The sequence below is a fragment of the Haliotis rubra genome, unplaced genomic scaffold, assembly GCF_003918875.1.
Source record: "Haliotis rubra isolate DU_JTF1 unplaced genomic scaffold, ASM391887v1 Scf2280, whole genome shotgun sequence".
In the NCBI taxonomy this organism is placed as follows: Eukaryota; Metazoa; Mollusca; class Gastropoda; order Lepetellida; family Haliotidae; genus Haliotis; species Haliotis rubra.
In genome coordinates, this window is record NW_025766315.1 from 1 (window position 1) to 13647 (window position 13647).

Genomic DNA, 13647 nt, shown 5'->3' on the forward strand with positions numbered 1-13647 from the left:
AAACTGTTCTTGTATGTCCGATTCAGTGATATAATAATCGGTTCATTTGAAGTCCAACTAAGCTTTTCAGTGAGTGTTTCAAAGAGTGTTCACTCTGTCACAGTTGAAATTCACACGCCCTATGATTTGACTTGTGAACTCGTGGTAGTGAGACCACGACTCGCTTTGTATTTAACTGGTGGATACTATGTTCTCCCTGTATCTGGATATGTTGGATACAACGCCCTCTACGAGTGGTTGCGTTAGAGCCTTCATGGACGTCTCAAAACACATCGGTGACAACCTGTAGCAGCAGACATAAAGCTAATATAGAGACCATTATCACAGTCACGTTTTAGTCTCTTCATTCCTGAACATACTAGTAGTTCTCTGTCCATTACTTGATTTAGAGATAATCTCCTAGAGTTGGAGAGTATGAAAACGAAATGATTAAATACATTTATCGTGCACAACAATAGAGACACACCACATATAGACACCTGTCACAAGCCCAGCTTTCTGTCTAACGGTTCTAATCAGCATATCAGAAAACTGATAGGGTGTTTTCTTCCTATTCCTTGTATCATAGAAGACAATTACTGGATGGTTGTAAGACATCAGGGTCAACAAAATCAATGTTGTCTGTTATGTGTATATGTACTGAGGTATACCTGTGTTGCTTGTGCGTAGCGCCATGAACCAACTCTTTGATCACCGATCAGTGATGCTCACATACCTGGTGCTGAAACATTTATATGTAAGGAGTCTACTTACCTGCACGACAGTCACGCTGACAAACAGCAGTACACCACTGGCCCACACCGCCATCGTCACATACTGCAGCACAATTCAGGAAGTGTTTACTTTCCTCTCAAAATATGTTATTGTATGCAACCGTGCAGCGGACAAAGAGACTGTCCCTCCATAAAACCTGTATAAAACCTAGTAGCATTATCTTGAAAATTCTGGAACGATAGAAATCGGAAAGCTGAAATATGACTTTATTTACGTTTTACTGAACGGCATATGGTCTCTGTTGCTTTACATGTACTATATTCGCTGTAGTGCATTCAAAATCAGAACATTTATAACATATATTCTCTTTCCTGGATATCAAAGAAAACAGAAGATTTTTTTTCACATTAGGGAATGTTTTTTAGTGCAGATTTCCCATAGGCCGGATCTTTTATTTAATTTTGTCAACCCGATCAACCGCCCCAACTCGAGATCACGATGGCAGAGTGAATCACATAACAAATGGGTGCCCTTACTGTGGAATATAAAGGCGAGAGCTAATCGTGTGACCGGCGGGTGTTGCCCGTGGTGTATTGTGATCTACCATCAGTTGTTGGCGACCTATAGCCTGTTTTTATATTGTGTTGTCTTCGTAAATAAAATAGTTTTACATTTACCAGCTAGTTTTAGACTCTGTGATACTCTAGTTATTTTACAGTCCTTCGATGACTGATTATTTAAAAGCTTATATTTATTGGGTATGTAGAACCTTTCTCGTCAATATAAATGGCTGAAATGTTGCCGAGGTGACGTTAAATTTTAACTCACTCACTCACTACCAGTGGTGCAGGACATACTTTCCGTCTTCACGAACACCCGGTATCATCACTGATTGTCAGTGATCCAGTCATACAGTTAACACTGCTATTTGCCGTTAATGTACTCATTGTCAGTCATCCAGTGATACAGTTTACACTGCTATTTGCCGTTAATGTTAAATGAAATCTTCTTTAGATGGATGTTCGAGACTAACTATTTTACGCTATTATATATTTACAACAGGGTCTCCACACACTGTACATCATACTTGATTCTGATGGACATCAAAGAGATTAAACTTGTTGTTGAATGCATTTACATGCACAAACCTCAACAGCTTATGGCTTTCATAGAATTATCATAAGCATTCAAACACAATCCAAATATCGGTTTACAAACACGAGATAAAGTGATTTACTTTGTATGACCGTAATACCCTTTCAAAGTCTTATAGACAAATCTTCTTATGAAGCATGCGAAAGAGTTTTAAAACAACTCGTTAGACGTGAAAACCTTTGGGCTCTGTGAGAAGTTCCACAACAAACTGAATGCAATAGAATATTCGAATATTCTCCTGTGTATGGCAGTATGGCCTGTTTTTATTGACGTGAGATATTATTCAGACATTGTACAGATGGCTACCAATGTAAGTGATGGGTGTTCGAAGTGGCTGTATTACCACTGGAGTCTCAGTGTTAAACTTCCGTGTAAGAATAGCTGTCTGTACAAGCTAACCTGGTAGCTTACTGTGGGAAAATATAAGGGTGGACATCTGCATGATGAATATCAGCTATTGTTTGAGGGGAAATGTTGATGAATCCAATATTTCCAAATTGGTAAAAAACAAATATTAACAAACTTCTTTAATTTCATGAGAGCCATGTTTCGGTACAGATTTTTGTACCGATGTCAAACAGTAATTGAGGAGAAGTATATATACTGAGTCAAAAAGAAACATTCTTTCTTCAGGGCACTATAAATGAACAAGAGATTGTAAGATGGTTAAATTGTTATTATTTCATTGCTGAGATCTGTGTGATGTACTTGATACACTGACAGTGCCATAACCAGTTCCATTAGGCTACACCGCCGTTCCAAAACATGGGTATACAGAATGTCAATACGAGAATAAAATGCGAAATTTCTCAGTTCAATATCGTGTATTGCCGCCCCGCGCATTCACCACTGCCAAACACCGTCTCCACATCGACTGCCTGATGCTTGTGAACACGTGGTTGGTGATTCTGCGCCATTGCTCTTGCAAGGCAAAGCCAAGTTCCTGCAAATTCTGAGGTTGGTTCCTAAGACCACAAAGCCTTCTCCCAAGTGCATCCCAAACGTGCTCTATTGGATTAAGGTCAGGGGGACCTTGATGGCCAGTCCATGACGTTGATTCCAGCGTTTTGAAGGAAATTTCGTGTCAACATCGCGGTATACGGCCGAGCATTATCATGCTGGAACTGTAGACCTGGGCCATGAGCCGCCATGAAAGGAACGAGTTCAGGGATGAGCACCTGGTTGCGGTAAGCAGCAGCTGTGAGGTTTCCACGGATGACCAGAAGTCAGGAACGGTTGTTCCCCAGAAAGCACCCCATACCATGCAACTTCCGCCCCCGAATCTGTCGACTTCCTGTACACAACATTGGGCATACCGTTCACGACGTCGTCCCCAGACTCTATGCCTGCCGTCCGCGAATCTGAGGGTAAACCTGGATCCATCGCTAAAGACGACTCGATTCCAGTCTCTCTGGGTCCATCGGAGGTGACGTTGGCCTCACAACAGACGTTGACGTTGATGAAACGGCGTCAATATTGGCCCATGATATGGACGTCGAGAATGGAGATTGGCAGCCCGAATCCGATTTCGAATGGTCTGTGAGGACAGTCGACCTCTAAACATCTCAGCCCTGGTTCGTGTTGCCGGCAGAAATCTGTCACGTAGGTGACGTAGGACGATTTGACGGTCTTCTGCTCGTGATGTCACACGTGGATGACCCGACCTTGGGCGATCAGAAGTGGTGCCAGTTTGTTGTAGACGACCTCGCAAGTCATACACAGTACCACGGCTGCATCCCATTGCTCTTGCGACGTCAATAACTGATCTTCCCGTTTGCAACATGCCAACGGCACGTTCACGTTGCACATTTGACAATCGTGGCATTTCAAGTACCGTTAGAACTGTGGTTTAAAAGCGTTTTTCAATTCTTGAGGCCAATGCAAACACGTGCATATGAAGACAACTTCTATGCGATGATCACGTGATCGACTGCACGTGCAAAACCTGATTTGGCACTAACATCATTTGCACGACGAATGGATGGGTTTGAGTGGGTTTTGCTAACGTTTTTCTAGAGTCGAAAGATAGGGATCCAATTTCGGATACATAGATGTCTCATCAGAGAAAAATTATTCATTATATATATTTTATTTTTTGACTCAGTTTAGAAGTAACAACGAAAAACAACATATTTAACATAACTGGCAAGGCAGTAAGCTGATAAAGCCAGTGAGTTGTGAAAGAGGAAGAGGTGGAACTCGAAGGGTAGTCTAGAAAGGAGGAGATGTTTATACAGTTGACTGGGCATGGTAGCGAAGTGCATCACAGGCAGATTGAATGAAATATCCTTGATCTCCGTTGACGTTTAAAAAATACAACGAGATACAAGAATTAACGATTCTTCAGAAATTTCACACAGTACAATACAACTTCCTCCTTGATCATGAAATATGCATTTGGAACGTAGTGTAATTTGGAAGTTTGACGCCAGATTATATTCAATGTATTGGTCCTGTTTCCTCCATTCAGATTCAGTGTCGTTGCGTGAGTGAGTGAGTTAAAATTTGTTGTGACACGGGCAATATTTCAGCCACATCGTGACAAGAAATAGAATATATGAATTAAATATGGCAGGGTGCGAAACCCGCCATCGATGGACAGAATAATAGCTAGAACATTACAGACATAATTTAAGCGAGTTAATATGAGTCAACAAGACGATACAGAAATTGGCTACAGAAAACCAGCTACTAAAGGCAGACCACTGGGGACTATAGGGTATACAGTACTTTTGCTTTGTACATGGACCCTAGGTGGATATAAACCATTCCCTCAGTCACTGTCGACGATTGATGAGTATAGTCAAACTTTAGAATTAACGGATATACTTCTTATAATGTATTCAAAAGTCTAGCATGCATATGAATATTTCACATTATGTGAAAATTTACAAACTCTCTCCAGAGGGGCAATCAGTTTACGTTATGGGTCGTTACGCCAATTTATATAGCATTATCATACATCAAAATATATGAATCAGTGCAATCCCCGTTAAATATCTAAAAATTTAATGAGAGCTGATATTGTTAAAAATACTATCATTGCCTATCGAAGCTTGCAAATATTTATCCCTGGTGATGGAAAGTGCTCAGGGATACAGATTCTTGTAACACGGTGGTATAACCGGCCAAGCATATCCTGCTTTATTGTGTTTTTCCATCACAAGGGATAACTTTTCAGTGTCCAAACATACCTTTTGTGAAGTTCATTTCTCTTAAGCTTGTGTTTTCAAAACAGATATCATTCATAGATATGATGAACACAGTATTTTATAAATGAGTTCTCATTGATCATTAACCGAGACTAACATTAGTTGTAGCTCTGTAGCAACCCACTATGTAATAACAACGCACTTTGTAATAAAATTTTCAGAGTCCAAAAACATTTCGGACTTAGGCGATTTTATTACATAACGGGTTATTACAAACTGCGTTACACCAGTAGCAACCCACTATGTAATAACAACGCACTTTGTAATAAAATTTTCAGAGTCCAAAACATTTCGGACTTAGGCGATTTTATTACATAACGGGTTATTACAAACTGCGTTACACCAGTAGCAACCCACTATGTAATAACGACGCACTATGTAATAAAATTTTCAGAGTCCAAAAACATTTCGGACTTAGGCGATTTTATTACAAAGCGAGTTGGTACTTTTGCCTAAGGCAGGAAAATGACTGAAAATCAAAGTTGAAGATGTTCCTTCCGGTGAGGACAATATGTGTTCTACACCCTTAATTAAGTGTAAACTTCAGCTTAAACCCGTTCCATCATATGAACTGTTAATATTTCGGAGTTTTCTGATGGTTTATTACAAACCGCGTTGGTATTACAAACCGGGTTGAGTAGCGAAATGTAAAAAGATTTTGCACATCTTAACGCACTATGTAATAAAATTTTCAGAGTCCAAAAACATTTCGCACTTAGGCGATTTTATTACAAAGCGAGTTGGTACTTTTGCCTAAGGCAGGAAAATGACTGAAAATCAAAGATGAAGATATTCCTTCCGGTCAGGACAATATGTGTTCTACACCCTTAATTAAGTGTAAACTTCAGCTTAAACTCGTTCCATCATATGAACTGTTAATATTTCGGAGTTTTCTGATGGTTTATTACAAACCGCGTTGGTATTACATACCGGGTTGAGTAGCGAAATGTAATAAGATTTTGCACATCTTAACGCATTATGTAATAAAACTTACAAAGTGCCAAACGTCACCCTTAAGAAGATATTCCTTCAGGTGTTTTCTGATAGTTAATTGGTGGGAGCGAGCGCACTTGCCTCCCCGCCAATAAAAAAAACCATACCGTACATAAAAGTGGTGTTTATTTTTCTTTGTGGGCGTTGTTACGCCGCATAGAGCTTACGCCGTATAGAGCTTACGTGTAAGCTGTATTCGGTGGTTGACAACGTATAGAGCTTATGGTGAGCTATATTCGTTGGTTGAAAACGCATACCAGAACGGCATGCAGGGTTCACGTAACACCTAATGACGTCGTAAATGACGTCAAAGTGTATGTCATTTCTGCATAATCAGTCATTTTCAAGTAAAGAAACATACCATATAATGTCATAAATGACGTCATAAGACGTTACGATAACGTCACATCACTTTTGGCATACTTTACACAAAACCTTTCAGGTTCAAACTGATATATATGACATGATACATTTAATTCTAAGTATTACAATATTTTTCTTTATTAGCGGGACATATATTTTGGACACACTGTAAACTTACTTAAGCTCTATATGTTGGATATATGCATACATATTTTAAATAACGTATAGAGTTCACATCGTGGGTGAACACTATCGTAGCAGTAGTAAAAGAATATATAATGGCAGTAACAGTAGTAGACGTAGTAGCCTTAACAGTAGTAGAGCAGTAGCAGCAACAGCAGTAGCTGTAGCAGTAAAGTTGCAGCAGTGGCAACAGTAGTGCTGGTGGTGTTGGCTGGTGGTCGTCGTCGTAGTAATAGTAGCAGTAGTGGTAGTTGTAGTTGTCGTCGTCGTAGTAGTCGTAGCGGTAGTCGTAATCGTTCGTCGTAATCGGTCTAGTAATAATTGTTTTACTCCATTAAGGGCCACAGGCCCATTATACAGTTACATGAGTCATATCATGAAAGTGGAAATCTGGAGCGTCATAACACTGTACAAGGTCAATAAACATACACTCAATGGGTTGTACACGTTTTGTTAAGGTAATTGTTACGTTGTTTGAATGCAAGGAACAGAAACTTCGCTATACGATTTAAAATACCTAAATCGTGTGATGTGCAAAGTAATACCAGTTTATCATAAGAAGGATGAGTACAATAGAACTCAGGCAAAATTGTACGTCTGAGATTATAGTAAAAGGACATTCCAAACATATGTGATATTCTGTCTCAATTACAGGTATAACACAAAATGGACACAATCTAGAATTTCTTGTCAGACCAGATTTTCTTCCAGACTCTATCATTAACTGATGGCCTGAACAGCGAAATATACTGAGAGCCTTACGATAAGCTGGTACATAGTCGTAGTGGTAGTCGAAATGGAAGTGGATGTTGTAGTGGTGGTTGTAGTCGCGGTGGTCTTTGGTATAGTCCGTTTGGCTCAAAAGCGGACCGATGAATTGCAATCTAACTCGAAAACTAATAAACATAAAATACTCAATGAAACGCTGATCATAATCAAAACATCATACCAACTCTGTGATTTGTTTGCAGAATTTATGTCCTAAAAAATAAAAAGTTGTTTAACAATCTATCATTAAAATATTGACAGAGTTCACTATTTGTTACGAGGAGGAGTGCAGAGAAAGGGACAGCCAGGTGTTCGAGAACGGATGGAGACGGCACAGCACAGGTTAATGAATAAATGACTTTGTCTGTGAACGTGCTTCTCGAACACCTGGCTGTTGGTATGATGTTTTGATTATGATCAGCGTTTCATTGAGTATGTTATGCTTTTATTAGTTTTCGAGTTAGATTCATCGGTCTGCTTTTGAGCCAAACGCACTGTAGTCGTGGTAAAAGTCGCGGTGGTCTGAGTGGTGGCCGTAGTGGTAGTCTAAGTGGTAGAAATTGTAGTGAGGCGAGGTGAAATCGGGTTTAACGTCGCACTGTAGAATATTTCACTCATATGACGACGTGCATGCGTGTGTATGTGTAGGTGCGGTTACTTGTACTAGCCCAGACTGAAGCTGGTTTTATAGTGCTAAAACGTCTCTGGGTCTCTAGCGACCGTTTTTGCGCCGCTATTAACTTATGCCCCTCTCATTAAATGTATCTAGTTATCTAATATATACAGTACTTGGAGAATTCTAGATGTTTTCCCGCCATATAGCTGGAATATTGCTGACTGCGGCGTAAAATTAAACTCACTCACTCACTCGCTCACGAGATGTGTTCATCTCATTTAGAGCTTACTTCTTTCCGAACAATTGGTAAGATCATTTATACAACACAATCGGCGCTATATGACCTTTTCGGTGTCGGTGCGCCGTAAAATTCAACAAACAAAGACATAATGTTTCACTTTCCCCTCTCGTTGATGTGGGAAAGAATGGCATAGTACTGGTTAGGAATTCCAGGAACAGTGTTAGGATATCGGATCGTCTTTATGTAACTTAAAACCCAATGGAAAGGGCATTTAATGCAACAAAGATAGAAATAAAATGAAGGAATATGAGAAGTAAAATGAAGGAAGATGTTATTTAAACAGACCGTCCCTAATGTCGTCCAAGTTTTTAACATTACTGACTGACTGAGTTTGGTTTTACGCCGCTTTCAGCAATATTCCAGCAACATCACGGCACGGACACCAGAAATAGGCTTCACACATAGTACCCATGTGGGATTCGAACCTGGGTCTTCGGTGTGACGAGCCAACGCTTTAACCATTAGGCTACCCCACGGCCCCTTTTGGCATTAAATCAGATCCTTTATCACATATCTTGAAAACATACCCGTAGCTGCTATTATAACATATTCATATCCATGCTCAGCATGCAATACAAGATATCAATGTGAACAATGTACATAACTTTACCACATTAAAACTAGATTCAACAATATAGTGATATCTTAGTGTTAGGCACACGTGTTTTCCTTTTTTAAAAATTAAATAAAAAAATAATAAATGAAAAGAAATTTAAAAAGAAGAAAAAAATAAAAAACAAAACAAAAAGCAAAAAAACAACAACAAAAACAAAAACAAAACAAACCTGCCACATAGTTCTCGACCTTGCCGCGGTTGGTAGGCTTTTACTAACGGAAAACATTGCAAGCTAGTAAGTTCTATTATAGCAGTATGGGTTTAGGGAACGTTACGATTTGAGCCACAACACATATATGGCCACCATTCTTCAACACGGAAACACAAATGCATACACAGGTACTAATACACAAACCCACCAACATACCCGAGTGGATACGGGATAGAATGGATCCACGGCAAACCCCACTTGTCGTACCTGTCACACTAGGCGGATAACGCCGTTACAGGGTAGGATGGCTCTTGCAGGATCGTAAAAGGCGATCCAAGGGGGACCATCTTTTCACATATTTCCACTTGTCCACATTTTCGACTTTCCTTGCATTCTGCTGACTTGTTCTCATTATTCCAATCATTTTATACCAAATGACTGTATATCGGCGCTTTATGGCCTTTTGTGTCGAAGCGCCGTTAAACCCAGTTCAATCAATCAATCAAAGCTAGGATATGTTTGGATTAATATTGTCCAAGAGCGTTCGTTGTGGTACTCTCTTGGATGGTAGTTCAAGAGGCGGAAGACAAAAGTCAGCAGTATAGTTGAAGACAGCAGCAGCCATGTTTATTATGGTTGGATAATAATGGTCGAAATGGTACATAAGATGGAAATCACGTGACAGAACGCACATCGGGACCGAGTGGCCAATGTTCCCGATGTGGAGACCCGCTCTGTCACTTACACACATTCAGAAGTCGGACGGTGATTCTTCATCGTCGACGTAGTCGTTGTATGGTCTCGTGAGTCTCGGTTTTATGCATAGGGACAATACACCACGTTGTGCAAGGTCACTGAGCTGTGCACATGTACAAACATAAGATCCGCCGACGTGGGGAGATGTTAATTGACATTTACTGATGGCATTGAGGATTTAAGGGTCCTGCCCTGGGGTGGGGGTGGGGTGGGGTGGGGGTGGGGGTGGGGTTTTCATGATAAAAGGGCTACACCGAATGATTGCTGAATATATTCAACAGACAAAGGGATAGAATTTCGGTGCACTTTGGATATATATGGAAACAATTATGTTGTTTGAATATATGAAGCTTTACAGAAACCTATTTAGATGGTTTACTCTATGGCAATATTATGTACCCCGTGGTGCCGTCATCTAGCGGTGACTAGCTCTAGCACTATGGGTTTCGAGGGCTTTGGACAAGTTCCATTTTCCGTATCCATCACATTTCGTATCGCCATGGTCTTTTGTAACTATGATCAATTTCATCTTTGTTTCAAACTCAATAAGTATGTATTTTCGAACTATAGCCTGTGCCATCATGGTGCACCTTTTAACCACGACAGGTGACTAGCTCATTGAAAGATTTCTTTGATGTTGTTGTGCTCTGTCAGTTTAAGTATTTGAAGCTGCCGTACCAACAACATGTTGTGGTCAGTTTTAATTGTATACTATAAACTCAACCGACTTTTCATTTCATGAAAATGCTGCCACTGTGTATACTGGTTTGATCAGTAGCTCAGGATCACGCGGATGGATTGACGTCGTTATTCAATTCGAATCTAAACATTTTGAACATGTGACGACTGCACCAGCTCGGTTTGCTCTTGGCATTGGTCCTGCTGTTCAAGCAAGCGGAAAAGATTTCACAACTCAAGAATATGTAAATCTATGTGTTGGCAATCTGTCTTTGGGCGCCCAAGTAGTAAGGTTTTTCGAAGAACAGTACAGATTCACAATTAAATTAACATTTTAACTCAGGTGTTGGGCATTTGTTTCTCGTTTCGATTTTCGTAAACACACTATTCCATCAGAAAGCTAGCTGTGTTACATTCTGATCATTGCACTCATAACTACCTTGTGGTTCAATTGTGTTTGCTTCCACAGAAAACGTACTATACATATTCTGCACACTGTCATTATTCAGGGACTCGGTATTCCAATAAACGATCAGAAGGTTTTCATGTAGTTTAGAATTAAGAACACATATTGTCTTCACCGGTATCTAATACCAAAGCGGTTTGTAATAAACCATCAAGAAAACTCCAGAGAAATATTAACAGTTCAACAATTTTATTACATAGTTCGTCGGTATTACACGGTGGGTTGCTACTGGTGTAACGCAGTTTGTAATAACCCGTTATGTAATAAAATCAACTAAATCCGAAATGTTTTGGACTCTGAAAATTTTATTACAAAGTGCGTTAAGATGTGCAAAATCTTATAACATTTCGCTACTCAACCCGGTATGTAATACCAACGCGGTTTTGTAATAAACCATCAGAAAACTCCGAAATATCAACAGTTCATAAGATGGAACGGGTTTAAGCTGAAGTTTACCCTCAATTAAGGGGTAGAACACATATTGTCCTGACCGGAAGGAATATCTTCAACTTTGATTTTCAGTCATTTTTCCTGCCTTAGGCAAAAGTACCAACTCGCTTTGTAATAAAATCAACTAAGTCCGAAATGTTTTTGGACTCTGAAAATTTTATTACATAGTGCGTTAAGATGTGCAAAATCTTATTACATTTCGCTACTCAACCCGGTTTGTAATAAACCATCAGAAAACTCCGAAATATCAACAGTTCATAAGATGGAACGGGTTTAAGCTGAAGTTTACACTCAATTAAGGGGTAGAACACATATTGTCCTGACCGGAAGGAATATCTTCAACTTTGATTTTCAGTCATTTTCCTGCCTTAGGCAAAAGTACCAACTCGCTTTGTAATAAAATCGCGTAAGTGCGAAATGTTTTGGACTCTGAAAATTTTATTACATAGTTCGTCGGTATTACACAGTGGGTTGCTACTGGTGTAACGCAGTTTGTAATAACCCGTTATGTAATAAAATCAACTAAGTCCGAAATGTTTTGGACTCTGAAAATTTTATTACAAAGTGCGTTAAGATGTGCAAAATCTTATTATATTTCGCTACTCAACCCGGTATGTATATACCAACCCGGTTTGTAATAAACCATCAGAAAACTCCGAAATATCAACAGTTCATAAGATGGAACGAGTTTAAGCTGAAGTTTACACTTAATTAAGGGTGTAGAACACATATTGTCCTGACCGGAAGGAATATCTTCAACTTTGATTTTCAGTCATTTTCCAGCCTTAGGCAAAGTACCAACTCGCTTTGTAATAAAATCAACTAAGTCCGAAATGTTTTTGGACTCTGAAAATTTTATTACATAGTGCGTTAAGATGTGCAAAATCTTATTACTTTCGCTACTCAACCCGGTTTGTAATAAACCATCAGAAAACTCCGAAATATCAACAGTTCATATGATGGAACGGGTTTAAGCTGAAGTTTACACTTAATTCAGGGGGTAGAACACATATTGTCCTGACCGGAAGGAATATCTTCAACTTTGATTTTCAGTCATTTTCCTGCCTTAGGCAAAAGTACCAACTCGCTTTGTAATAAAATCAACTAAGTCCGAAATGTTTTGGACTCTGAAAATTTTATTACATAGTGCGTTAAGATAATGCAAAATCTTATCACATTTCGCTACTCAACCCGGTTTGTAATAAACCATCAGAAAACTCCGAAATATCAACAGTTCATAAGATGGAACGGGTTTAAGCTGAAGTTTACACTTAATTAAGGGGGTAGAACACATATTATCCTGACCGGAAGGAATATCTTCAACTTTGATTTTCAGTCATTTTCCAGCCTTAGGCAAAAGTACCAACTCGCTTTGTAATAAAATCGCCTAAGTCCGAAATGTTTTTGGACTCTGAAAATTTTATTACATAGTGCGTCGTTATTACATAGTGGGTTGCTACTGGTGTAACGCAGTTTGTAATAACCCGTTATGTAATAAAATCACCTAACTCCGAAATGTTTTGGACTCTGAAAATTTTATTACAAAGTGCGTTAAGATGTGCAAAATCTTATTATATTTCGCTACTCAACCCGGTATGTAATACCAACCCGGTTTGTAATAAACCATCAGAGAAAACTCCGAAATATCAACAGTTCATAAGATGGAACGAGTTTAAGCTGAAGTTTACACTTAATTAAAGGGGTAGAACACATATTGTCCCTGACCGGAAGGAATATCTTCAACTTTGATTTTCAGTCATTTTCCAGCCTTAGGCAAAAGTACCAACTCGCTCTGTAATAAAAATCGCCTTAGTCCGAAATGTTTTTGGACTCCTGAAAATTTTATTACATAGTGCGTTGTTATTACATAAGTGGGTTGCTACTGGTGTAACGCAGTTTGTAATAACCCGTTATGTAATAAAATCACCTAACTCCGAAATGTTTTGGACTCTGAAAATTTTATTACAAAGTGCGTTAAGATGTGCAAAATCTTATTATATTTCGCTACTCAACCCGGTATGTAATACCAACCCGGTTTTGTAATAAACCATCAAAACTCCGAAATATCAACAGTTCATAAGATGGAACGAGTTTAAGCTGAAGTTTACACTTAATTAAGGGGGGTAGAACACATATTGTCCTGACCGGAAGGAATATCTTCAACTTTGATTTTCAGTCATTTTCCAGCCTTAGGCAAAAAGTACCAACTCGCTTTGTAATAAAAT